The sequence below is a fragment of the Marmota flaviventris genome, chromosome 9 (assembly GCF_047511675.1).
Source record: "Marmota flaviventris isolate mMarFla1 chromosome 9, mMarFla1.hap1, whole genome shotgun sequence".
NCBI lineage: Eukaryota > Metazoa > Chordata > Mammalia > Rodentia > Sciuridae > Marmota > Marmota flaviventris.
Genome location: NC_092506.1, coordinates 62,710,475 through 62,733,152, shown reverse-complemented (window position 1 = coordinate 62,733,152; position 22,678 = coordinate 62,710,475). Strand labels below are relative to the sequence as shown.

Sequence of the window (22,678 nt, the reverse complement as noted above, 5' to 3'; positions counted from 1 at the left end):
CATTCATTTCTTCTGCTCAGATCCATTCACAAGGACATAGGCCACAAATGGCATGGAACTAGTGAATGAGGTGACTATCTGGGTAGTCATGTTCCAGCCAAATGTCTACTCCTATGGAAGAAAGAATGGATTTTGGCAGACAGCCAGAATGGTCCTTACCACACACTCATCCCTTTCTCCCCAGGACTAGTAAGATCACAACATTTACAACTCTTCCAAGAAGGGAAAAGTGCTACTACTCTGATGAGCTCATGCTTTTAGAGGGGTGAGGATGGGAGTCCTATAAATAACTAATCCTGTCTTGAGAATGTGACTTTTTATCATTTTTTTTTATGGCACCATGGAGTCTGGTCTCTCCTCTCATTAGAATAGTAATATCAAGATATTGGTATTATCTTACCATAGGAGGAATAGACAAAGCATGGTTTTCAGCCAATATTGTACTCTTGTACTCTTTCAAGTGCCATGAAGAAGTCAAGAACATAATCTTCCTGGATGAAATCAGAGACCCCATCTGTGGCAGTGGTTAAACTGACAGAGAATGAGGTCCTGGGAATAAAGGAGTCAGAAATTAATGAAAAGGGAAGAGAAACTAATTTGATGAACAACTGCATCCCTTACTGCAATTCCCCTGAGCCATAGGGAACTGTCTTACTAAGGTTACAACCCCTCTAGGAGCCTCTCACAACCAACACAGAGGGATACAAAGGTCTTGCTCTACTACCTCAACTTGGGTCAATTCTGAGGGATCATCTCAGCTCCAGAATAGGATCAGCTGAGTCATCAGTTGCAACCACATTGTGAGTTAGCTCCTTCTTTTGCCCACTCCTGTTTCCTAATTTCCTTAGAACACTCACCCAAGAAAACCTGCATGAAATTTTCTCTACCTTAATCTGTTTCCAAAGGGAATCAATATCTCCTTCTAGAACTGTGCCCTAATACTGAGCCTGTTCCAAACGAAAACTAGAGGAATGGGATGACAGAATGTAGATGGAGTCTGTCTAGCAAACCAAAAAGGAAAAAAGGCAATGATGAGACCAGCAGTGCAGAAACAGCCAGTTATGTTCATTGAATAAAAAGAACTAGCCTCTAGAGGGCCCAGCACTACAGCTCTGCAGCTCTGCTTCTACTTCACAGCATAGAACTTTACCCTTGACTCCCAGCATAATTGTCTATGAAAGGGAAAAAAACTGATGGCCCATTATTCCCTTCTGCTTTACATATTCCAGGGACACTAGTGTCCTAGGTTCTTTTTTTAAGAGAGAGAGAGAGAGAGAGAGAGAGAGAGAGAGAGAGAGAGAGAGAGAATTTTTTCAGTTTTTGGTGGACACAACATCTTTATTTTATTTTTATGTGGTGCTGAGGATCGGACCCAGCGCCCCGTGCATGCCAGGCAAACACGTTACCATTTGAGCCACATCCCTAGCCCTGTCCTAGGTTCTTATAATACCTTTAACACTGATCCCTCTGTACCATTACATATACTACACTTACTCTCCCAAATCAAGGTTTCCAAAGCCTGTTTTTTTCCGGCTACCCTCTACCCTCATTATTTTCAAGGGGTTCTGAAGATATGAAATGTAGAATTCCAAACAGTTGGTTGGGAGGGTTCATATAGGAATGGAAAGAATTGGCAAAATAATCTGTTAAGTCCTGGCACTTGCCCCACCCCTTCTACTTTCCCAATTTGCAGCAAAGATAAGACATCCAGGCTTTGGGGCTGGGGCTGTGGCTCAGTGGTAGAGTACTTACCTAGCATGTGCGGGGCCCTGGGTTCGATCCTCAGCACCACATAAAAATAAATAAATAAATAAATAAAGGTATTGTGTCCGACTACAATTAAAAAATTAAAAAAAAAAAAAAGACATACACGCTTAGATCTAAGATATAGAAAGGGTCATGGAAGCCTGAAAAGTCCAAGCACATTGTATAATGAAGTGAATTAATTAATTTTCTGATGTGTACTTAGTAAAGAGACTTAAAGGAAATATTATTCTGTACCCTATTTAAAAGAACATTTAGTCCTTTATAGGTTGGATACTTTCTGGCAGGAAACACTTGAAGGTCACTGTTTCCAATGTATACATTTCTGAAGGGACAGAGTTGTAATTGTAATGCCTGGGCGCAGGAAAGCTCTGGGGATCAAAAGGAGCAGAGCCAGATTCTATAAAACTGGAAGGGCAAAGGGGTGTTGGGTACCAGTGCTTGACCCTCTCCCAGTGCCCTCCCACTATCCCTGGCAGTGATCATTCCAGGATACTTGGGGAATGGATACCAAACCATGGTTTGGGAGCCATACAGAAGTTCATGGTGGCCAGGTTTGCAATGGAAGGTATAGATGCATACCTTGAAAAACTGCACTAGGGACTTTTTACTGGTCCATACCTGCTTGAAAAATCAGTGTCTTCACTACAACTACAATGGACTGAAGACAGTTTCCCAGATTTTCTAGATTTGGTAAGATCTGGAATTTTGCATCCCTACAAAAGATCTGAAATTGCATATCTCACCAACCTGGTAGGTTGGAAGTGAAGCAAAATTTAATTTAATTTTTTTTTTTTTAGTAGTGATGATTGAACCCAGAGGGCTTTTACCACTGAGCCACATCCACAGCCCTTTTTGTTTTTGTTTTTTATGTTGAGACAGGGTCTCAATAAGTTGCTTAGGGCTTTACTAAATTGCTGAGGTTGGCCTTGGATTTACCATCCTCCTGCCTCACTCTACTGAGTTGCTGGGATTACAGGCATGCGTTACCACATCCAGCTAAAATATAATTTCATTTTTAAGTTTTTATTTATTTAAAATTTCCTTTAGGGCTGATGCTGTAATTCAGTGGCAGAGCACTTGCCTAGCATGTGTGAGGTACTGGGTTCAATCCTTAGCACTGCATAAAAATAGACAAATAAAATAATTATTAAAAATGGTTAATAAAAATTTCGAAACAGGGCCTCAATGTGTTGCCCAGGCTGGTCTTGAACTCCTAGGTTCAAGTGATCCTCCCATCTCAGACTCTCAAGTAACTCAAATTATAGGTGTACATTGCAGTGTCCAGCTTTTTTTTCCTAAATAAATAAATGTTTCTATACTTGTTATTAAACAACTCAACTGAGTTACAATATTTGGAGCTTTAATATCACAATAGCAAATCTAGTCTACCCAGGTAAATGAAAGAATAATAATAATCTATTAAGAGATTACCATGCATTAGGTAGTGTACTATTTTGTTTAATCCTCACAACATACCTGTGAAGTAGACTGAGACTCAAAGAAGTGGGCTGCCCAAGGTCACTTTGGTTAGTAAATGGCAGAACCTGGTTTGTTGAACTCCCTATCTAACTCCTAGAGCCATTCCCTGACATCTAGTTTATCACTCACCAATTCATTTAGCCAGACATGCACTCAAACAGTGAATGGGATTACTATAATTATTTTGTAGAAGTTTAAAGAACAAAAGAATCTTAGAATAATAAACTGTGTGTACTGGCAGCTGGTCTAGTGAGAAGAACAAAGACCAGATAGACTAGACTGGAATCTTTCCTCTGTTATTCACTCCCTCTGTGACATTAAGCAATTTAATTAGCCTTTTTGGTTTTCAACTAGCCTGTCTGCATGTCATAAATAATAATACACATACATTATCATTAGACTGAGATAATGGTACACAGGACCAGCTACATAATTTTCAGGGCCAATCCAAAACAAAAATATGGGGCCCCTTGTTAAAAATGATAAAGAATTTCCAGATGGTGACAGCAGAGTATTAAACAAAGTGCAAGGCTCTTTTAAGCACAAAGCCCTGATTGCATGATCAGGGTGGCACAGATGAGGTGTGCAATAAATTGTTGTCTTTTTTTTCCTCTCTAGATCATTGATTCTAATCCTCTCTTTATGCAGATGAGGAAACTGAAGCTCAAAGAAGAGTAAAAATGCAAGTCAGTGGCAAAGCCAGGACTGCAACCCAGACCTTCTTTGTTCCCAGCATTTCCCAAGTGGGTTTTGTGTGGTGATTATAGATATCCCATGAATAAAATTTTCCATCAACAAGAAAATTTGTAAAACATTGGTTTAAGGTTAAATAGACATCTTTTGCAGAGTTTTTCAGACATTTCTCTCTGCAACATGAATCTCCAAGAAGGAATATAATATGGAACAAAAATATCTGATATGAAAACCTCTTTCAGGAACACATTAAATATCTCTTAAAACTCTTTCAGAAATGCTGCTCTATATACTGCTTTAGGGCAGTGGAAGTTTCCGTGGGTTTAGATCTGTGGGGTGTGGTTGTTCTTATTTCAAATTAGAAGCACACATATTCCTTCCATTAGGCCTTTCTGCCGGCATCCCTGTCCTTTTGAGCCTGAGGATACACAAGTAATGAAAACCAGATTCCAGGAAAAGCATACTTGTTTAGAGTCACCCAGTTGCATCCAAAAGGCAGATCCAATATGCCTCTCTCCCAGGACTGAGAATACAAAGACAAAACATACACCACGACCCCAAAATTCTTTCCATTTTGGGTAATTTTCTCATAGTCTTCACATTACAAAATTAAAAGCTAATGTCCCATTTAAAGTCACATGAGAAACAGGAAAATCAGAATTCTCAGCTCCACAACTTATTAGCCATTTGACCTACACTGATAAATTCACCTGCTTATCCCTTTACTTTTTTTAATTTCTATTTTTTTATAGTTGTAGATGGACTTAATACCTTTATTTTATTTATTTATCTTTATATGGTGCTGAGGATTGAACCCAGGGCCTCACTCTACCACAGGGCAAGCATTCTACCACTGAGCTACAGCCCCAGCCCCTGTCCCTTTACTTTTATTCAATACTCTCTTGAATCAAATTAACCTCATGCCTCTTTTTATTTTTTTATTTTGGTGCTGGGGATTGAGCCCAGGGCCTCAAATATGCCAGGCAACTGCTACACCACTGAGCTACATCCCCAGCCCTAATCTCTCCTTTCTTTAAACTACCACACTTTTAGATTTAATCTGTAGCAAGCCCTTGAAAATCTCTACGGGACTTAGTTTGGAAACCAGCTGACTAGATGATCTCTATGGTTCTTTTCATCTCTGATGGTCTGTGATTAGAATTTTTAGATAGTTTTGTGACCTCTTGCCTCCACCTGTTAACAAAGGCCCCTAGCTCCTTGAGAAATGCTCCTCTTAATATCTGAGAGGCTTAAAGGGTGAATCTCACATGCTATATTGATGAGATGCCAGGTGGCATGGATTCTTAGAGTTCTCAGTATGTGGAATCCATTATATAGAACTTACAGAGGGGAGAAGATCACCTGTCCACCCATCACGCTGTATGTCACTTGGGCCTTTAATAGGTATTACATGTGCCCTTTTGACTCATAGTTTTTAGTAAAGTGATTCTTATATATATTTCTGATTTCTCCCTCACCCCCATTTTATTTCCACAAATTACTAAATATAAACTGCTGGTGGGCTTGCCGTAGGGCCAATGGCAATGTGGGGCTGCCATGAACCCAAGAAACAAAATTGCATGCTAAACCCAATGTTGAATTTGGATCTGCTCCTCCTTGCTTTTGAAGATTCTGTTACTGAACTCACATTGCTTAACTTTTCACTTTCTTTAGAATGAGTTCTCTCCTAGGAGAGACCTAAAGCCCTCAGGAAAAACAGACTTTTTGTGATTCGGGCCTACTGGGTTGGAGTGCCTGTATGGATCCACAGGGAAACAGATCAAGATGGAGTAAGAAGTGCAAGAAATTTATTGGGGGAAACACCTGTGAAAGCATAAAGGTGTGAGGCATCTGGTGTAGGTGGGAGAGCCTCAGATTGTGATGCAGGTCTAATACCAGTTTAAAAACAGAGGGAAGGATCAAGTAGAGGGAGTCTCAGACTTTGATGGGGCTTTGAGAAAGTCTCAGCTAGGTCGATGGGAAGCTGAGATTGTCTGTTTGAGGAGCTCTGTGTTGGGCAGATATGAGCTAGCTTTAGTACCAGGGAGACTGTAATGGAGTGAGGTGGGTGAGGGTAAACACTGCAATAAATCCTGGAAGGTGCACCTAGATGCCGGCAGCTGACTATACTCCTCCCAGCAGGTTCCTTAGGAGATCTGAGCAGCACACCCCCTAGGGCTGCCCCATGGATGCACATGCCCACAGTCTGAATTACAAAAATGGACATAATTTGGGGGGATAGTTCTAGAGAATGGACCTAGGGGTGCTTAACCACTGAGCCATACTCCCAGCCCTTTTTATTTTTATTTTGAGGAAGGGTCCCGCTAAGTTGCTTAGGGCCTTGCCAGTTGCTAAGGCTAGCCTATGTGGACATTATTTAAACTCAAACTGAGGTCTATTGAACACTAAACCTGTTTTGATAAAAGTTATCTCAATTGTAATAATATTTATTACAAATATTTAATACGTGTAGAAAAGATATTGTATTAGGCACTGCAGCAGCCCTTCCCTTTCCAGTGGCATAAAGAGCTAAAAAAGGGCTAGTATGGGAAGATTTCAGGCAATTAGATGAGTTGTTATGACCATTATTGTCAACAATACGCATGTTTTAATAACCTCCGTTGTATATTAACACCAGGTCAATATGAAAGAAAATAATCCTTAGGGAGCTCAAAGTAAGTTTGCAATAAAATATCCCTTACCTTTGGGGAGCTCAGAGCAGATTTTAGTTTTCATGCCATTCACTGAATGCTCCAAGGACATAGGAGCCTTTTAGTAGAATTGGCCTTGGAGATTGCCAAAAAGACCTTGAAACTGATCTGGCAGCCAGTTTGGTAGTGCAAGGGCATGCTCCACCCCCAGGACCCTGCCAGCCAAGATTCAGGATTTGCTGAGATGCAGGCCCAACACCTGTTGTGGCTACTGGACAAGATTCAAAATTTGAGAATGGAGGGAAGAGGAAGGAACTAGAAAAGAGCAATTTGTAGCTAGAAGAAGTAAGACAGAAGGCTATTTAGAACCGTACAAAAAATTCATTCCAATTTAATCACCTGGCACAAAAGAAAGCGTCAGTAGTAGAGCACTGGCTATGATGTCTAATCTCTGCCTCTACACCTTGGCTGACCTTTGTCACTCAATGCCCCTTTGGGCCTGTGCTCCTTGGCTATAGTCTGCAGAGCTAAGCCAGATACTCTTGAAAGTTCTTCCATTTGAATAGTCTAGAATTCTAACAGCTTCTTTAAGATAATCTTGGAAGAGCCTACAGAGAAGCAAGAAAGAGGAACGGGATGGAAAGAATTCCCCATGAACCCAGAAATAATATATCATCATATCACAACATAATATCCTCACCTCCTACCCTAACCTAACAAGCATTACCATGGGTGTGGAGTCTGGTAATGGGGACCAGTAACATCTTAAGGTGGAGCTAATTTCATGATTGAGATACCAGGGCATTGAAATATGACCCTGTTCTATCTTTAAAAAAAAAATTTTTTTTGTAGTTGTAGATGAACAGAATGCTGTATTTTATTTGTTTATTTTTATGTGGTGCCAAGGATTGAACCCAGTGCTTCACGCATGCCAGGCAAGCGCTCTACCACTGAGCTACAGCCCCAGCCCTGTTCTATCTTTACACAGAGGTGCAGATGGTTGGAGAAGGAAAGTTGTCCCACCTGTCAGCTGGTTCTAAAAGATCTGTGATTCATATATATATTTCAGCAACACATGAACCCTCAATGTAACTAAAGAAAACATGAAACTGTACTGAGCTCTCTTCCAGTTTTTTTTTTTCTTATAAAAACAAACAATTTCTACACTCCTTTAAATCTGCATTTGCTTTCATTTCCACTTAGATAAGAATGCTGAAAGGGTTTTTTCCCCAGGCCTAATATTTTAGGATTCTATAAATAACAGGGGCGCATATACCCTTATTAGTTTCTCCTATTGAGCTAAGAAAATGCCACAGATGAAAGAAAGAAAAAGAAACAAAAAAAGAAAGAAAGAGAGAAAGAAAAAGAAGGAAACAAAAAACTGCAGTCCAGGGAATAACATAATTAGCAGCCAATCATGAAAAGGCTATGCAATCCTCAGGCCTTCTGATACTTAACCTTCCAGGCTAGGCCTCCCAGAGAGGATCAGGTTTTCTCTTGGGGTTACTTCCTTTTTGAATTAAGCACCACTGCAGGCCACAGTCCAGAAACACAAACTCTTAACCTAGTCCCCGATAGACAAACAGATCTGGGGAGATTGAATGACCTGCAGGGACAGAGTGCTCAGGGTTCCATGGAAGACCAGACTGAAAAGAAGGAGAAGGAATTGTGGCTTCAGAGAGGACACCAGAGCAGCCACAGGAGGGCCATACTGCCTCAATAAATAATGGCACATTTGGCAGCTGACCCCGTTCTGGGACAGGCCTGAGGCCTTCAGGTAGGCAGCCTGCTAATGTACTCTGGCCCTTCGATCTCAGCCTAAATGTAATTTCCTCCGGGAAGCAGAGTGCCACACACAGCTGTGCTGGCTGCATACACCTAGGGTGTGCTGAACACAGCATAGTGAATACAGACTTACAAAAGTTTAAGAAAAATTTCTGTCATTTGGCATCAAGAGTTTTGAGGAAAGGATGCTTATTTCTCCTTTTTGTTCTTCTCTTTCTGTTTCACAGAAAGTTACTATAGGGACTGGCACTAGCCCTGCTGACAGTCCTTCCCTAACTCTTTTTTTTTTTTTTTTAATTTTTATTTGTTCTATTTATTTGTACATGACAGCAGAATGCATTTCAATTTATCACCTTCCCTAACTCTTATCAAAACAAGTTTAGTGCTTCTCATAGCTACTTAAAACTCCTTCCACCATTCCATCTACCATACTTTATCTTAATTTCCTGTTTTCTGGGATATATATTATGCTAGATTATCATCTTTGTGAGGACAGAGACCATGTCCTAGTTAGTCCTATACTTGGGTCCTAGAATGGCACTTTGTCCTAGCACAGGCTCAATGATGTTTGTTGACTGAATGAACAACATATTCTGAATCACTTTAAGGCTCTTGCCCAAGTGGACAGAGAGCTTGGCATTTCTAGCAAATAGTACTAGCTATATCCTGGGCTCAAGATCTTAATCTAGCTGGATGCGATGGTGCATGCCTGTAATTCGGAGTGAATTCGGATTTTGAGGCAGGAGGATAACAAGTTCAACGCCAGCCTCAGCAATTTAGCAAGGCCCTATGCAACTTAGTAAGTTCCTGTCTCAAAAGAAAAAATAAAAAGGGCTGGGTATGTTGCACAGTGGTAAAGCATCCCTGGGTTCAACTCCCACTACCACACACACACACACACACACACACACACACACCAGAAGTATCACCTGGTAAACCACAAAAATACTGAACACATGAGAAGTAAGGGGCTGCCCCAGGGAAGCTGAACCATATGTAGTCACCTCCAGCAGAAAATTTGTCTTCTTTCAAATGGTGTAACCCACATAGCTTATAGATGGAGAAACCAGAGTCTCAGAGAGGGAAAATTTCTTATCTAACATCACATAATAAAAGGGAGCTCACAGCTAACCCAAGATCAGATTCCAGGTTATCTGACACTTGATTTTCCCATTAAACTTCCCTTTGTTTTTTTGCATGTTTATGACCTGAGAGTTGAGGTCAGGGAAAGAGCTGAATGCTAGGGACAGAAAGCCCAAAATGTCAAAGGACAAATTTATTGCTTCACATAAGAAGCGCTGGAAATAGATATAATAATGCCACAAAGTAGACTGTATTCTTTTCTTTATTTTTGGTACTCGGGATTGAACCAGGGGTGCTTTATCACTGAGTTACATTTCAGCCCTTTATATATATTTTTTTGTTTTGAGGCAGGATCTTACTAAATTGCCAAGGCTAGTCTTGAATATGTGATCCTCTGTCTCAGCCTCCCCAGTAGCTGGGATTACAGGCAGGTACCACTATGCCCAGCAGACTGTATTCTCATTCTCCTCTTCTTCTCACCCTCCTATGCTATGTCACCTTCCTCTTTTCTCTGGGTGTCAGCCTACTGAGTACAGACCAGTTTCCTCCTCACAGCAAAGGACACGGCTACTAATAGCTTCTGGCTCCATCTCACTGTTTTGCCATCTGAGAGGAACTGAGCCCCTATCCTTATTTAAAATTGGCAAAATCTCTCCTCACCCTGGCTTGAAGTGACACATCTACCCTTGTGCTAATGATTTTCAATCTTTACCAGAACTACTAGATTGGAGTGGGGGAATCAGTGTTGGAAAAAAAGGGGGATACTGTTCCAAGAAGAAAGAATGGGTACTAGGCAGACAAAATGATTGATGTCCACCACAGTATTCTAAAGATCATTCTCCCACTGAGATCTGAAGTGTCACCATTTGCAATCAGTTTTCTTTATTTTGGGCCCTGCTCCTCTAAGATCATTTCTCCATATACCTTCTCTGAGTTCTGTAATAGAAAGAGGAAAGCAGGAGGGTGCCAAGATCAGGAGGGAGACAGGTAACTAAATAAAATCACAGTGTGCTTTCCTCTGCAAACCTTCAGTAAGCACAGAAGTGAGCCATGAATTACAAAAGTTAGTTTCCTTTCTAGAATTGTTACTTAGTGACTTCATTGGCTCAGTATCAGGTCCTACATTCCTTTATGCTCTGGCCAGGCTGTGGCTGGAGTGTCAGTGTTGCTGAACTGCAGCACTAAGCTACTCAATATAGCTTGGCTGACTTCTGTGATGAGCGTTCAGTTCTTGTCTCCTTCAACCCACATAGTTTATAGATGGAGAAACCGGAGTCTCAAAGAAGGAAAATTCCTTATCCAACATCACATAATAAAAAAGGAGTTTATGGCTAAACCAAGATCAGATTCTAGGTTATCTGAAACTTGACTTTCCCATTATGCTTCCCTTTGTTTTTCTGCCTGTTTATGACCTGAGAAATGAACTACTCTTAATCTCACTTTTCCCCATTCTTTTCTCTCTAAGAAAACCTCGTGAGATGCCTTCTCTGGTCACTTTCACTATATTATTCACCTTTGGGTTATGATCAACTAGACTTTGTCTTATTCTCAGCTGTCAGGAATGAAATTCCAGTACCAGATGTTGACCTCAATAATGTGGCATTGTCTTCACTGCTCCTCTGCATGAGCTCACTATTTAAGCGAGCTAGTCTTATAAAATTTCAGAAACAATCCTGGCCAACTCCTACTTATCTCTTGAGTATCCATTTAGATCACATCATTTCAAGAGGTGAAATACATTGTATTTGGTTTCTCTCCCCACCCTGAGTCAGGAATACTTCCTGGAAGATCTGGTAACACCCCATGCTTACTCTAACAAAAAGGTCTCCATGCTGTATAGTAATCACCTGCTGACTTCATCTCTCTTCTCTGCTCTTCTGTAAAATCTGTGACAACAGAGACAATTTCTGTTTACCTTTCCATTATTTTCCTCCTGACCCAGAAAAGAACCTGATGCCAATGATAAATGCTGCAAAACTATTTGTTGAATCAGTGACTAGAACTCTGACTTCATGTTCCTAATTATTTGCACACTAGAAATCAAATGACAAAAAGATTTGAAATGTTTTATAGGTGAACATACAATACAGATATTAAGGATTTATTACCCTAATGGGACTTATACTAGCCATCATTATAATATAAGCCTTTCCTACCTTTGACAAAAAGATGAAAAAAATTCAGTAGTCCATCCACAAAAATTGAGCAGACACTTAAATCTTTAGAAGGTCTGTGCTACTGTCAAAAGCAAACACATTATCAGAATAAAATTCTGCCTTTGGGATGTCCCCCTCACCTTGATGGCAGGCTGGGCTGCCCATCTGCTTGATGACCATGACTTGAGTGCTCACTATGAGTCAGCTCCTGCTCTAAGTTTTTTACTTATGTTACCTCATTTGCAACAAGCCTTTGAGGCAGGTTCTATTTTTATTACTTTTTAACAGATGGCAATACCAAAACACAGAGAAATTCTATGACGCTAGAAGTCATAAAGCTGTTGAGCAGTTGAGCTAGGACACAAACCCGGCTCTTACTCTGAATCACTGTGCTATAAGACTCTTCCTTCCTCTATTTCTTCTACAACAACTTTCTACCTTAATTAGACGAGCCTACTGTTTTCCAAACATACCTTGGGTTTTACCAATTCTATAGATCTAATACTGTAATTTTTAAAACAATTTAAAGGAGAGTTATAGATTACCTTATCAAGTATTGCTATGTCATAGGTGACCAAGTAGTAGTATGTATTTTGGAAAGAATACGATCTTTGCAACAAGGAAGACCTAACATCAAAACCTGTCCATTTCAGTTATCTAATAACAAACCTCTTTATAATATAGCAGCTCAGAACAACAATTATTTCTTCTCACAGTTTTGTGGACTGGCAGGACAGTTCCTCTGCTGGCTTCTCCTGCAGTTGCTCAGCTGGAGGGTTGGCTGGGCTGGAAGGTTCACCATCATCTCACTTATGTGTCTGGCTTGAAAAGGAACCTTCCTTTGGCCTCTCATCCTCCCAGCAAGACCAGCTTCCTTAGATAGTGGCCTTGATGAGAGCTACTGAAAAGAATTGTGATATTTAGTCTCCTTCAATTCCTAGCTAATGGACCGCAGGAAATTACATTTTATTTCCTGATATCAATTTCATTATCTATACAATTTAGATTGTTTATCCCAATTATTGTATACAATTGAAATTATATAGATTGTAATCCAATTATCCCAGGTTCTTGTGAGCATTAAAAGAAATAATAGGTTAAGTATGTAGCAAATTTCCTGCCATGTAGCAATCATTCATTTAATGTCAGTTCTCTTTGCTCTATGTCATTTTTTTTACTTGCCACTTCTAGGGCTTGGAGTGAAGGCATCCTCCCCTTCCCCATAATCTCTCCACAGTCTGTTTAAATACTATACTTTTATCAATCAATACTATACTTTCTCTACCTCCATGTCCTCTAAAAAATGTCCCAAATCATCAACTTTCAATAATTATCTACTTTAGAAAATTCCAAATTCCTATTATGTATTTATTGTTCTCAGTCTTTCTTTCATCTCCACAGGGGAAAACCACTTAATAGATTTGTTTTACATGTAAATTTATTTATTTTTATGCACAGTTTATAATCTCTGGCTAGCTGGTGTCAGAATACCACTCCTTTCTTCACAGTTAAAGAATGCCACTGAAAGGCAAGTGAATGAGAAAGTCTTTATCATCCCTATGACTGCTTTAAAGGAAAATCATTTGCAAAATTTGCTACCTTATTATTAGCAACAAATTACTTGTCATGCTTCACTGGTTTAAGTTTTTTATTAACCACTAAATACATGCTCCTTTTAAAAAATCCTTTTGTGGATCTGTCCTATATTCCTAACTGGATAAAAAAATACTAATAAAACCAAGAACCTTTATATATATGCATATGTATAACATATATGCACATATATATTTTATTTATCTTGTATTCGGTTATCATACCCTAAACATAAGAGAACACATTTCCCAACACTCTTTATTGAGGTTTATGTGGACAAGGAGTGAAGCAGCTAAAGAATAGTGGGAAAGAAACTGGATTTAGAACCACAGAACCTAAGCTTATGTGCTGGCTCTTGGGTTGTGGACCATGAAGTTACTTATGTATTCCTTAAGCTTCTTTACTTCTATAGGAGAAAACACTGGATGAGAAGAGTAGGAGCTCTTGGGTACTCAAAATGCATTTAAGCCAGTGGGTATTAAAGGGGTATGTGTGTTTCTATATATATTTCAATAAAATATATTCCTCCTTCTCATATTCACTAATGCACATCAAATAGGACAGGGCAAAGAGAGTAGTATTTGGAAAATGTTTTCTCTGTGAGAAACATGACAGCCTTAGAATCTAAGATATTCACTGTAATTAACAACTGTGTGCAGTTGCAGGGAGGAAGCATCTTTGCCCATATTTCCATATTATTCTGATTATTAAAAGCCATTTTTAAAACTGAACCCAGTTACCATTTTCTCAGAGTATTCATCTCCAGGTGACTAGAAAGGGGAACACTGAGATTCATAGGTTTCTTAAGCTCTCTATGGTCTACTAAAAGCCACCTTGCTACATTTCCTAATCATATTGTCACTTTCTTAATACTTTCTTCCTTATCACAGTCAAGCCAGAAAAGTTCTTACATTGACGGGAGCTTGTATAAACCCTTGAAGGTAACACAATAACTGCTGCCTGACTACTCTCCAGCAGCATAGAAGTTTGCTTTCCTGTCATAATTCACACTAACTGTTATAGCTATATTTGGTCTTGCACAGGAAGAGACACCCCAAAGTGCTCAATAAGTACTTTTGAGCTGACCAACTAGAATTACCATACATTTTTGTTCTTTATCGGGGCAATGAAGAAGAACCTCTAATTCAAACCAACTCTGGCTCTTACTAGCTCAGGGAAAAGTCTAAGGAAAGGGGAGAGAATTAAACCTTAGGGAGGTTGTTAACAATCTAGCATTTTTAAGTCAGGTGGGAATATTTAATTTGTTCACCAAAGAGAGCAACATGATCTCCAGGGTATGATGAGAACAATGCTATGTGCCCACAGAAAACAATACCATATTGTGCACTTAAAGGAAAAGGGTACACTTGTACATTGCTGGTGGGACTGCAAATTGGTGCGGCCAATATGGAAAGCAGTATGGAGATTCCTGGGAAAGCTGGGAATGGAACCACCATTTGACCCAGCTATCGCCCTTCTGGGTCTATTCCCTGAGGACCTTAAAAGAGCATACTATAGGGATACTGCCACATCAATGATCATAGCAGCACAATTCACAATAGCTAGACTCTGGAATCAACCTAGATGCCCTTCAATAGATGAATGGATAAAAAAATGTGGCATTTATACACAATGGAGTATTACGCAGCACTAAAAAACGACAAAATCATGGAATTTGCAGGGAAATGGATGGCATTAGAGCAGATTATGCTAAGTGAAGCTAGCCAATCCTTAAAAAACAAATGCAAAATGTCTTCTTTGATATAAAGAGAGCAACTAAGAACAGAACAGGGAGGAAGAGCATGAGGAAAAGATTAACATTAAACAGAGACGAGTTGGGGGAGAGAAAGGGAGAGAGAAGGGAAACTGTATGGAAATGGAAAGAGACCCTCATTGTTACACAAAATTACATATAAGAGTTTGTGAGGGGAAAGGGGGAAAAAAACAAGGGAGAGAATTGAATAACAGCAGATGGGGTAGAGAGGGAAGATGGGAGGGAAGGGGAGGGGGGATAGTAGGGGATAGGAAAGGTAGCAGAATACAACAGTCACTAATATGGCATTATGTAAAAATGTGGATGTGTAACCGATGTGATTCTGCAACTTGTATTTGGGGTAAAAATGGGAGTTCATAACCCACTTGAATCAAATGTATGAAAGATGATATGTCATGAGCTTTGTAATGTTTTGAACAACCAATAAAAAAAATCTGTTAAGAGAGTAGATCTCATGTTAAGTGTACTCATCACAATAAAATAAAAATTTTAAAAGGGGCTCTTACTTTTATTTAATATAGGTTACAAAGTGCTTTTTAAAAATCTCTCATCTCAGGGCTGGGGCTGTAGCTCAATGGCATAGTGCTTGCCCAGCATGTGTGAGGCACTGGGTTTGATCCTTAGCACAACAGGAAAATACACAAATAAAATAAAGGCATTCTGTCCATCTACAACTATAAGAAAGAAAGAAAAACAAAATCTATCATCTCACTCAAGCCTCCAGCAATTTTATCAGTTAGATAATCTTAATTTTACAGAAGCAGAAGCTAAGGCTGAGATGGCTTCTGTCTGTGCCCAAAGTCACACAGCTAGTCAATGGCAGAGATAAGTACCAAGATCTTCCTAGACAAGAAGGAAACCTAACATAAAACAGTTTAAGCAGGATATAGAATATTGGCTTTGTTGCTGGGCAGGTATAGAAGATATTTATGGTTAGCTCCTGATATTAATCCCCTTTTCTCTTAGTAGCTCCCCTAATTGTTGTTTATTTTCATTCTCCCCCTTACTTCTATACTGTGGAGCCCAAGTGCTTTTGGAGAAGGCAATCTCATCCCTGACTCAAGAGGCAGAGCTCATGGCTCAGGTTTACATAAATCAGCACATTTTATTTCCTGGCTTTGGCTACTGTCTCAAAGATGGGCATGTGACACTATCTCAGCCAATAAGAAGAAAAGAAAGTTCTGCTGAGGGTTTCTGGGAATGAACTTCTTGTATTTTCTGAGAGCACCTGAAAGAAACTGTCTCCCACCAAATGTGAAGAGGGTACATGTGCATGTCTTTCTACAACTCTGTAGAAAGCCAGTTTAGAATGAAGCTGACACTGGAGGACAAACAGAGTTTTTGGTGATACTGTCAAGCTAGTAGATCAATTAATTCTGAAGTACAACCTTACTCTGGACCTTTCAGTTTCATAAACCACAAACTATTCTAGTCCAATTCATGGCAAGTAACAGAAAACCCAACTCAAACATTAATGGGCCTCCTATTACTTGCCTTCATGCCATGGAAGATACAGTTAACAGTAATAAAAATAATCTAATAATAAGTCCATGAGGTAATTCATAGAATGGAAGGAGGAGCTGCAGAGATTAGGACCTTGGGGACTAGAATTAGGGGCTCCACAGCACTTGGACACCTCTCTCTCTCTCTCTCTCTCTCTCTCTCTCTCTCTCTCTTTCTCTCTCTCTCCCCTTTTCTCTTATTCTCTTCTACTAAAGATGTATCTTTTCACAATGTGGCAAGAACTTGATCAGTCTATTGGTGAGGGTTGCAACAGGAAAGAGGTGCCCTTTTAGACTGAATAATCTGAGAAGAGTATAATAAACTAGACTATTGCTGGGGATATGGCTCAACCGGTAACACGCTCGCCTGGCATGCGCGGGATGCTGGGTTCGGTCCTCAGCACCACATAAAAATAAAATAAAGATGTTGTGTCCACCGAAAACTGAAAAATAAATATTAAAAAATTCCCTCCCTCCCCCCCTCTCTCCTCTCTCTCTCTCTAAAAAAAAAAAAAAAAAAAAAAAAAAAAAAAAAAAAATTTAAAACTGGACTATTTACAAAGATCTGGGTAAAAAATACCACCAAGAATAGTGCAGTGCCACAGAGCTGGAAATAGCCTGGTAGGGAGATAGTACCACTTCCAAGCCTTAAGGGATGAGGGGAAGGAACCAGAGACTGACAGGGCTGTGTGGAGAGGGCCACCTGAAAGGGATAAATCAGATTGCTTTCCAACCTCAACCACTTCCTCCCTCCAATCACCTGCTGGTATTCTCCATAGTTTGGCCCCACCAGAAGCCAGAAGAAAGCCTGTGGATGAATTCCTTAGGGTCAACCTCCTGAGGCACTGAGTGGGCCATAAAATGGTGGAGGGTGGGTTTGAAGGAATAAGTAGAAGATATCCAGTACCCTTAGGTTAGTAACCTCTGCAGAAAGAGAGCATTTCTTTTCCTTTCCTTTTCTTTTTTCTTTTCTTTTCTTTCTTTTTTTCAACAGCATTTGAATGCCAAACCAGAAAAGGGTTTTGGCACTATCTGGCACAGCAGCTCAGTTCTTGGATCGACTGAATAAGCACAGAAGCAATTCCTTACTCCTAACAAATATTCTATATCACCATGAATCAAAGGATATTTACCTGGTTTCCAACTGACTTTTTAAATGTATGAATTTAATATAGGGGCTATCATAAAACATATCAGGTCTATGAAACAGTGTTATTATGCACCTATTTGTTTTTTCAAAAATAAATTATAAGCATGTTATTATTTTATTGTAATTATTAGATTATATAATTATTTTATTGTCGTTTAAATAAAGCATTATCAGTACTACTATGGCTATTATTATTTTAAACTTCAATTATTATCAGCAGAATTTTTGCAATTGCAACAATATGTATTCAAATCCCAACTCTTCCACTTACTGGTCTATGAAACTGAGCAAGTCATTTATCTTCCCTAAGCTTCATCTATAAAATAAGGATAATAATTTGGCTCTTATAGATTTAAGATAATAAAATAACACAATCATTAATGGGAGTGGCATATATGATCTGGCCAAGAGAAGCCTCAGATCAGGTTTTAAAAACTGTTGAGATTAGACGGATGTCCCATCATTTCTACCTCTCTTCTGATGAATACTGAAATAATGCAGAAATGTTCATTGACATCAGATGAGGATTAAGACATGGTATCTGTTTCCAGCAAATTGGATTAGAAAACATAAATTGGACTGCTCCCCCAAACTAGGCTTTGGACCTGCACATGGGGAACATTACTTCTTGGAGCAGACTTACCCAACCAGCCATGTGGAGAATCAAAATCAGCTTCATGCTACAATGACCAGAGCAAAGGAGTCAGGCAGCTAACTAACATCCACGAGGGAGTAGAACAGGTGTAAAGGATGCAAGAATCCTAGGAACTAATCCCTCCATCCCTTTGCCAGAAACAGTATCAGGAATATACCATCTATAGTAGGAAACATCTAGAAGAGTTGAAGAAACTCTGAGGATAACCTGTACTCAAGCTACAAAGAGAGAAGAATATTGGCTGGAAACAAGCACCAGGTATGGTTGTGGTTCAACTACTGAGCCAAATACCATCAACAGCAGCCACGACAGCAGCAAAAGCAACCACTGAGGGACCAAAACTGAAAAGAGACGTGCAGCCAGGACCAAGCCAGGCACATCACTCAGAGCCTCTGCCTATCTTGAGGTTTTTGAAGTCTCAGGTTTCTGAGTCTTTCCTTCACTCAACCCTTGGGAAATTCCTATAGCAGCAGAACTTACTGCTTCCAACAGGGAGCACACACTGTTCATGAACAGAGAATTTCCCCTGGCCATTCTGAGTACCTCCCATCTCTACAGCTCTTCAGTATCTTTTTACCTACCTTTCTTTCATGAGGCTTTGGTGAAGATGATTCTCTAGAATTGAAAAATAATGTATTAGGTCAAATCTGAACTTAGAGAACAGCCTATTCATTAAGATGATTTGCAGATCTCTTAAAGGAACCACAAGATATTAGGTAGGCAAATAAAGAAAGCTTCCTATCAGATATTGAAACTTTAAAACGGTAATAAGCAAAGTGGTATTGGTGCCAAGATAACTAAATAGTCTAATGGGACAAAGCAGAGAGCCTAAAAAGAGACCAACATATGGAACTAGGTACATGATAAATATAACATTTCAAATACACATATATAGATTGTTAAATAAACAATGCTAGAAAAACAGGTTAGTCTCATGAAACTATATTCAGTGAGACCCCTATCTTTTACCACACTAAAAATAAACTGAATATGAATTATAAATTCAAATCTGAAAAGCAAAACTTTCAAAGAAAGGTTTGGGGGGCTTCCTTTTTTCTTCCTCTCTCTTCCTTTTCTTTCCTTCCTTTCTTCCCTCTTTTCTTTCAGGGTACTGGAGATTGAACTCAGGACCTTGTACCTGCTAGGCAAGCACTCCACCACTAAGCTACATCCTTAGCCCTTGTTAAAATTTTGTTTTGAGACAAGGTTTCACTAACTGCCCAGGCTGGCTTGGAACTTACCATCCTCCTGCCTCACCCTCCCCAGTAGTAGTACTACCATGCTCAAGGTGGAAGGGTTACTTAAGGAAAAAACTATATTGCTTATGTTATGTAACAAACAACCCCAAAACTGGGTGGTTTTAAACAACCATCATTTTATTTGCTCTCAGTTCTGTGGTCAGCAGTTTAGGCTGGGTTCAACTGGGTGATGCTTACAAAAAAATATATTCAGTAAGACTCCTATCATTTACCATACTCAAAAATTAATTGAAGATAGATTATAAAGCCAAATATGAAAAGCAAAACTTTAGAAGAAAAGTTTTTGGTTTGTTTTTTGTTGTTTTGTTTTGTGTGAAATACTGGGGATTAAACCCAGGGCCTCATACATGCTGTGCTAGGTGATGTCACCTGGGGTCTTTCATATGGCTGTATCAGCTACATTAGGGTAATCTAACGTTGACTGACTTACATTACTTGCAGTTGGTGCTGCCCATAAATTAGGTCACATGTCTCTAGCAGGCAAACCTTGAAGGTGGCTGTGTTCCAAGACACAAGTCCCAGTACATAAGCACTTTTCCAGCTTCATGTTACATCACAGTTTCTGATGTCCATTTAGCCAAAGCAAGTCATTGAGTCTATTCAGTCAAGTCCAGAATCATTGTAGATAAGAGCATGGATAAATTAAGGTGTGATTCATTAGAGCCATTACTATAATAATTTATGGCAAAATTATAGAAAACATCTTTATGACATTGGAATTAGGAGAGCATTTATTAAATGAAACAAAGGGCACAAATTTTAAGGGAAAATATTGCTGAATTTGATCACATTTAAAATTAAATCTGTGTGATCAAAGTAACATATGAAGTAAAAAGACAAATCATAAATTGGGAAAGGATATTTGCCACCAACAAAGCATTAAGGAATAATATCCAAAACATACAAGGAGTGCCTTCATATTGATAATAAAAAGGTAAATGACAAAAATTTTAGATGGACAAAAGGTAAAAGCAGGCAATTCACAGAAAAGGAAACCCTAAAGACCAGTAAATATATGAAAAGATGCTCAACTTCATTGAAAACAGTAAAATAGAAATTAAAACACATAACATACAATTCTACACTCATCTGAGTTGGCAAAGAATGAAAACACAAAATGTTGATAAGAATGTGGGGAAATGGAAACTCAGATATGTTGCTATTGGAACTGCATATTGATAACTAATTTAGAAGGCAGTTTGTCAGTACTAACAAAGTGAAGACATGCCTTGCCTCTAACTTTGCAATTCCAAATCAAACATATACTTAACTGAGTGGTTCTCAATTGCCTTTTTTTAAAAAAAAAAATGCTGATACCCAGAGTCCACTGTAAACAAATTAAACCAGAATATATATTGTGTGGAGGGATGTTAAGAGTTATTGCCCTAAGATAACTAGCTCATGCACATATGTCCAGTGTATAGGAGGATGTTCATTGCAACATTGTTTATTATTATGAAAAAATTGGAAACAATGCAAGTGTGTATCAATAGGGGAATGAATAAATTGTGGTTAATTATTTCCACTCTTAGGACAATTTCAGTTGTCCTATTTTCAAGTTTAGTTTTTCCTACATATTCAACTGCTATTGAACTCCTCTAGTGAAATATTATACTTTTCAGTTCCAAATTATTTCCCTTTGTTTCTCTTTTTTTTTCTAACAATTTCTCCTTTTTGATACTTTCATTTTGTTTATTGTTTTCCTGGTCTCCTTTAGTACTTTGTCTGTGATTTCCTTTTTTTTTTTTTTTTGTCTACTAAACTTACTGTTTCTACCAAATTATTTTGTTCTTTTGAGTGGACAAAACTTTTCTGTATCTTTATATGTTTTTTCTTAATAGAAACTATTTTTTAATTATAATGTAGTCACTTTGGAAATCAGATATTCACTCTTCATTTGAGTTTTGATGTTGTCAAGTGTTGAGAGCTGTAGTAATCTGTTCATTTAATGACATTTCAAATTATTTTTTGCAGACTCTATTCACTGTCATGTATGTATGGTCAGTGAAGATTGATCCACTGTTTCAGTGGTTAGTCAAGAACCTAACAGAGATTTCTTTAAATACCTGGAGCCAAAAAGAGAGAGAAAGAGAGAAATACTACTCTTCTGGTCTAAACTAAAATGATGGCTGCAAAATATTTAATATAATGTGCAAAATATGAGCAACCTCATAATTTTGAAAATATAAATTGAGAGTCCCTGCCAGAAGCATAATTGCCTGCTGAGCTAAATGGTATCTGCTTTTGTGATCCAGGAGATGGGGAGATGTGGTTTGCAGAGGCGAGGCAGTTCCCTCCTTGTGGCATCTGCTCACCAGAGCCCAGGGGCCCCTCCCAGCTTGTGGAAGAATCAGTGTCAGGTTTCACAGTTCTGTAATGACCTTAGATAACATCAATTTTGTGGCTGAGGATTGAATAATCCTGGTGAATTATGCAGGTGAATATGGGGCAAACCATATCCATGCAGGCCAGATGGCCATCCTGGGCAGGATAAGCATAGGGCTGGTCTTTTGGAAAATGTGGGATCAAGAAAAGAACCAGTTGGAAAAGTTCAGCAAGCTGATGGGTGCCTTCAGGGTCCGACCAAAAATTCTCATGCCCTTTTGGAACGTGCTGGGCTTTGCACTGGGGGCAGGGGCCGCCAGGGGCTGCTTTGCTGGGGAAAGAAGGAACAATGGCCTGCTCTGTGGTGGTGGAAGAGTCCACAGCACATCACTATAACAGATCAGGACGCTGATGAAGGAGGACCTTGAAAAATATGAGGAGTTTCTTCAGGTGATAAAGAAATGTCGAGATGAAGAGCTTGAGTACCATGATGTAGGACTTGACCATGACGTGGAATTGGCCCCAGCATATGCCATCCAGAAGAGCACTATCCAAGCTGGAGGCAGCGCAGCCATATATTTATCAGAAAGATTTTAAAGTATTTCTGCTTATCCCTGTCTATAAAAGACGGAAGTAGTACAGTTCCTTCTCTGTAATGAGTAACATTTACAGAGAAGGGACTGTACAATCATTATTATGTGAATTTTGTTAAGAGACTATAAGTTAAAAAACTTTTATTTTTCATTAATAAAACCCTCCAATGTTTTTTTTTTTTCTTCAGTCTTATGCCTAAGGCTGATAGTTTA

General features: G+C 39.1%; 1 long non-coding RNA gene and 1 pseudogene across 1 annotated transcript in view; one reads left to right on the top strand and one right to left on the bottom strand.

Moving 5' to 3' along the window:
- Positions 1 to 22,678, bottom strand: part of LOC139706889 (uncharacterized) — a 54,741-nt gene that overhangs the window by 19,707 nt on the left and 12,356 nt on the right. The window lies entirely within an intron of this gene.
- LOC114098319 (5-demethoxyubiquinone hydroxylase, mitochondrial pseudogene) lies at positions 21,882 to 22,469 on the top strand (annotated as a pseudogene).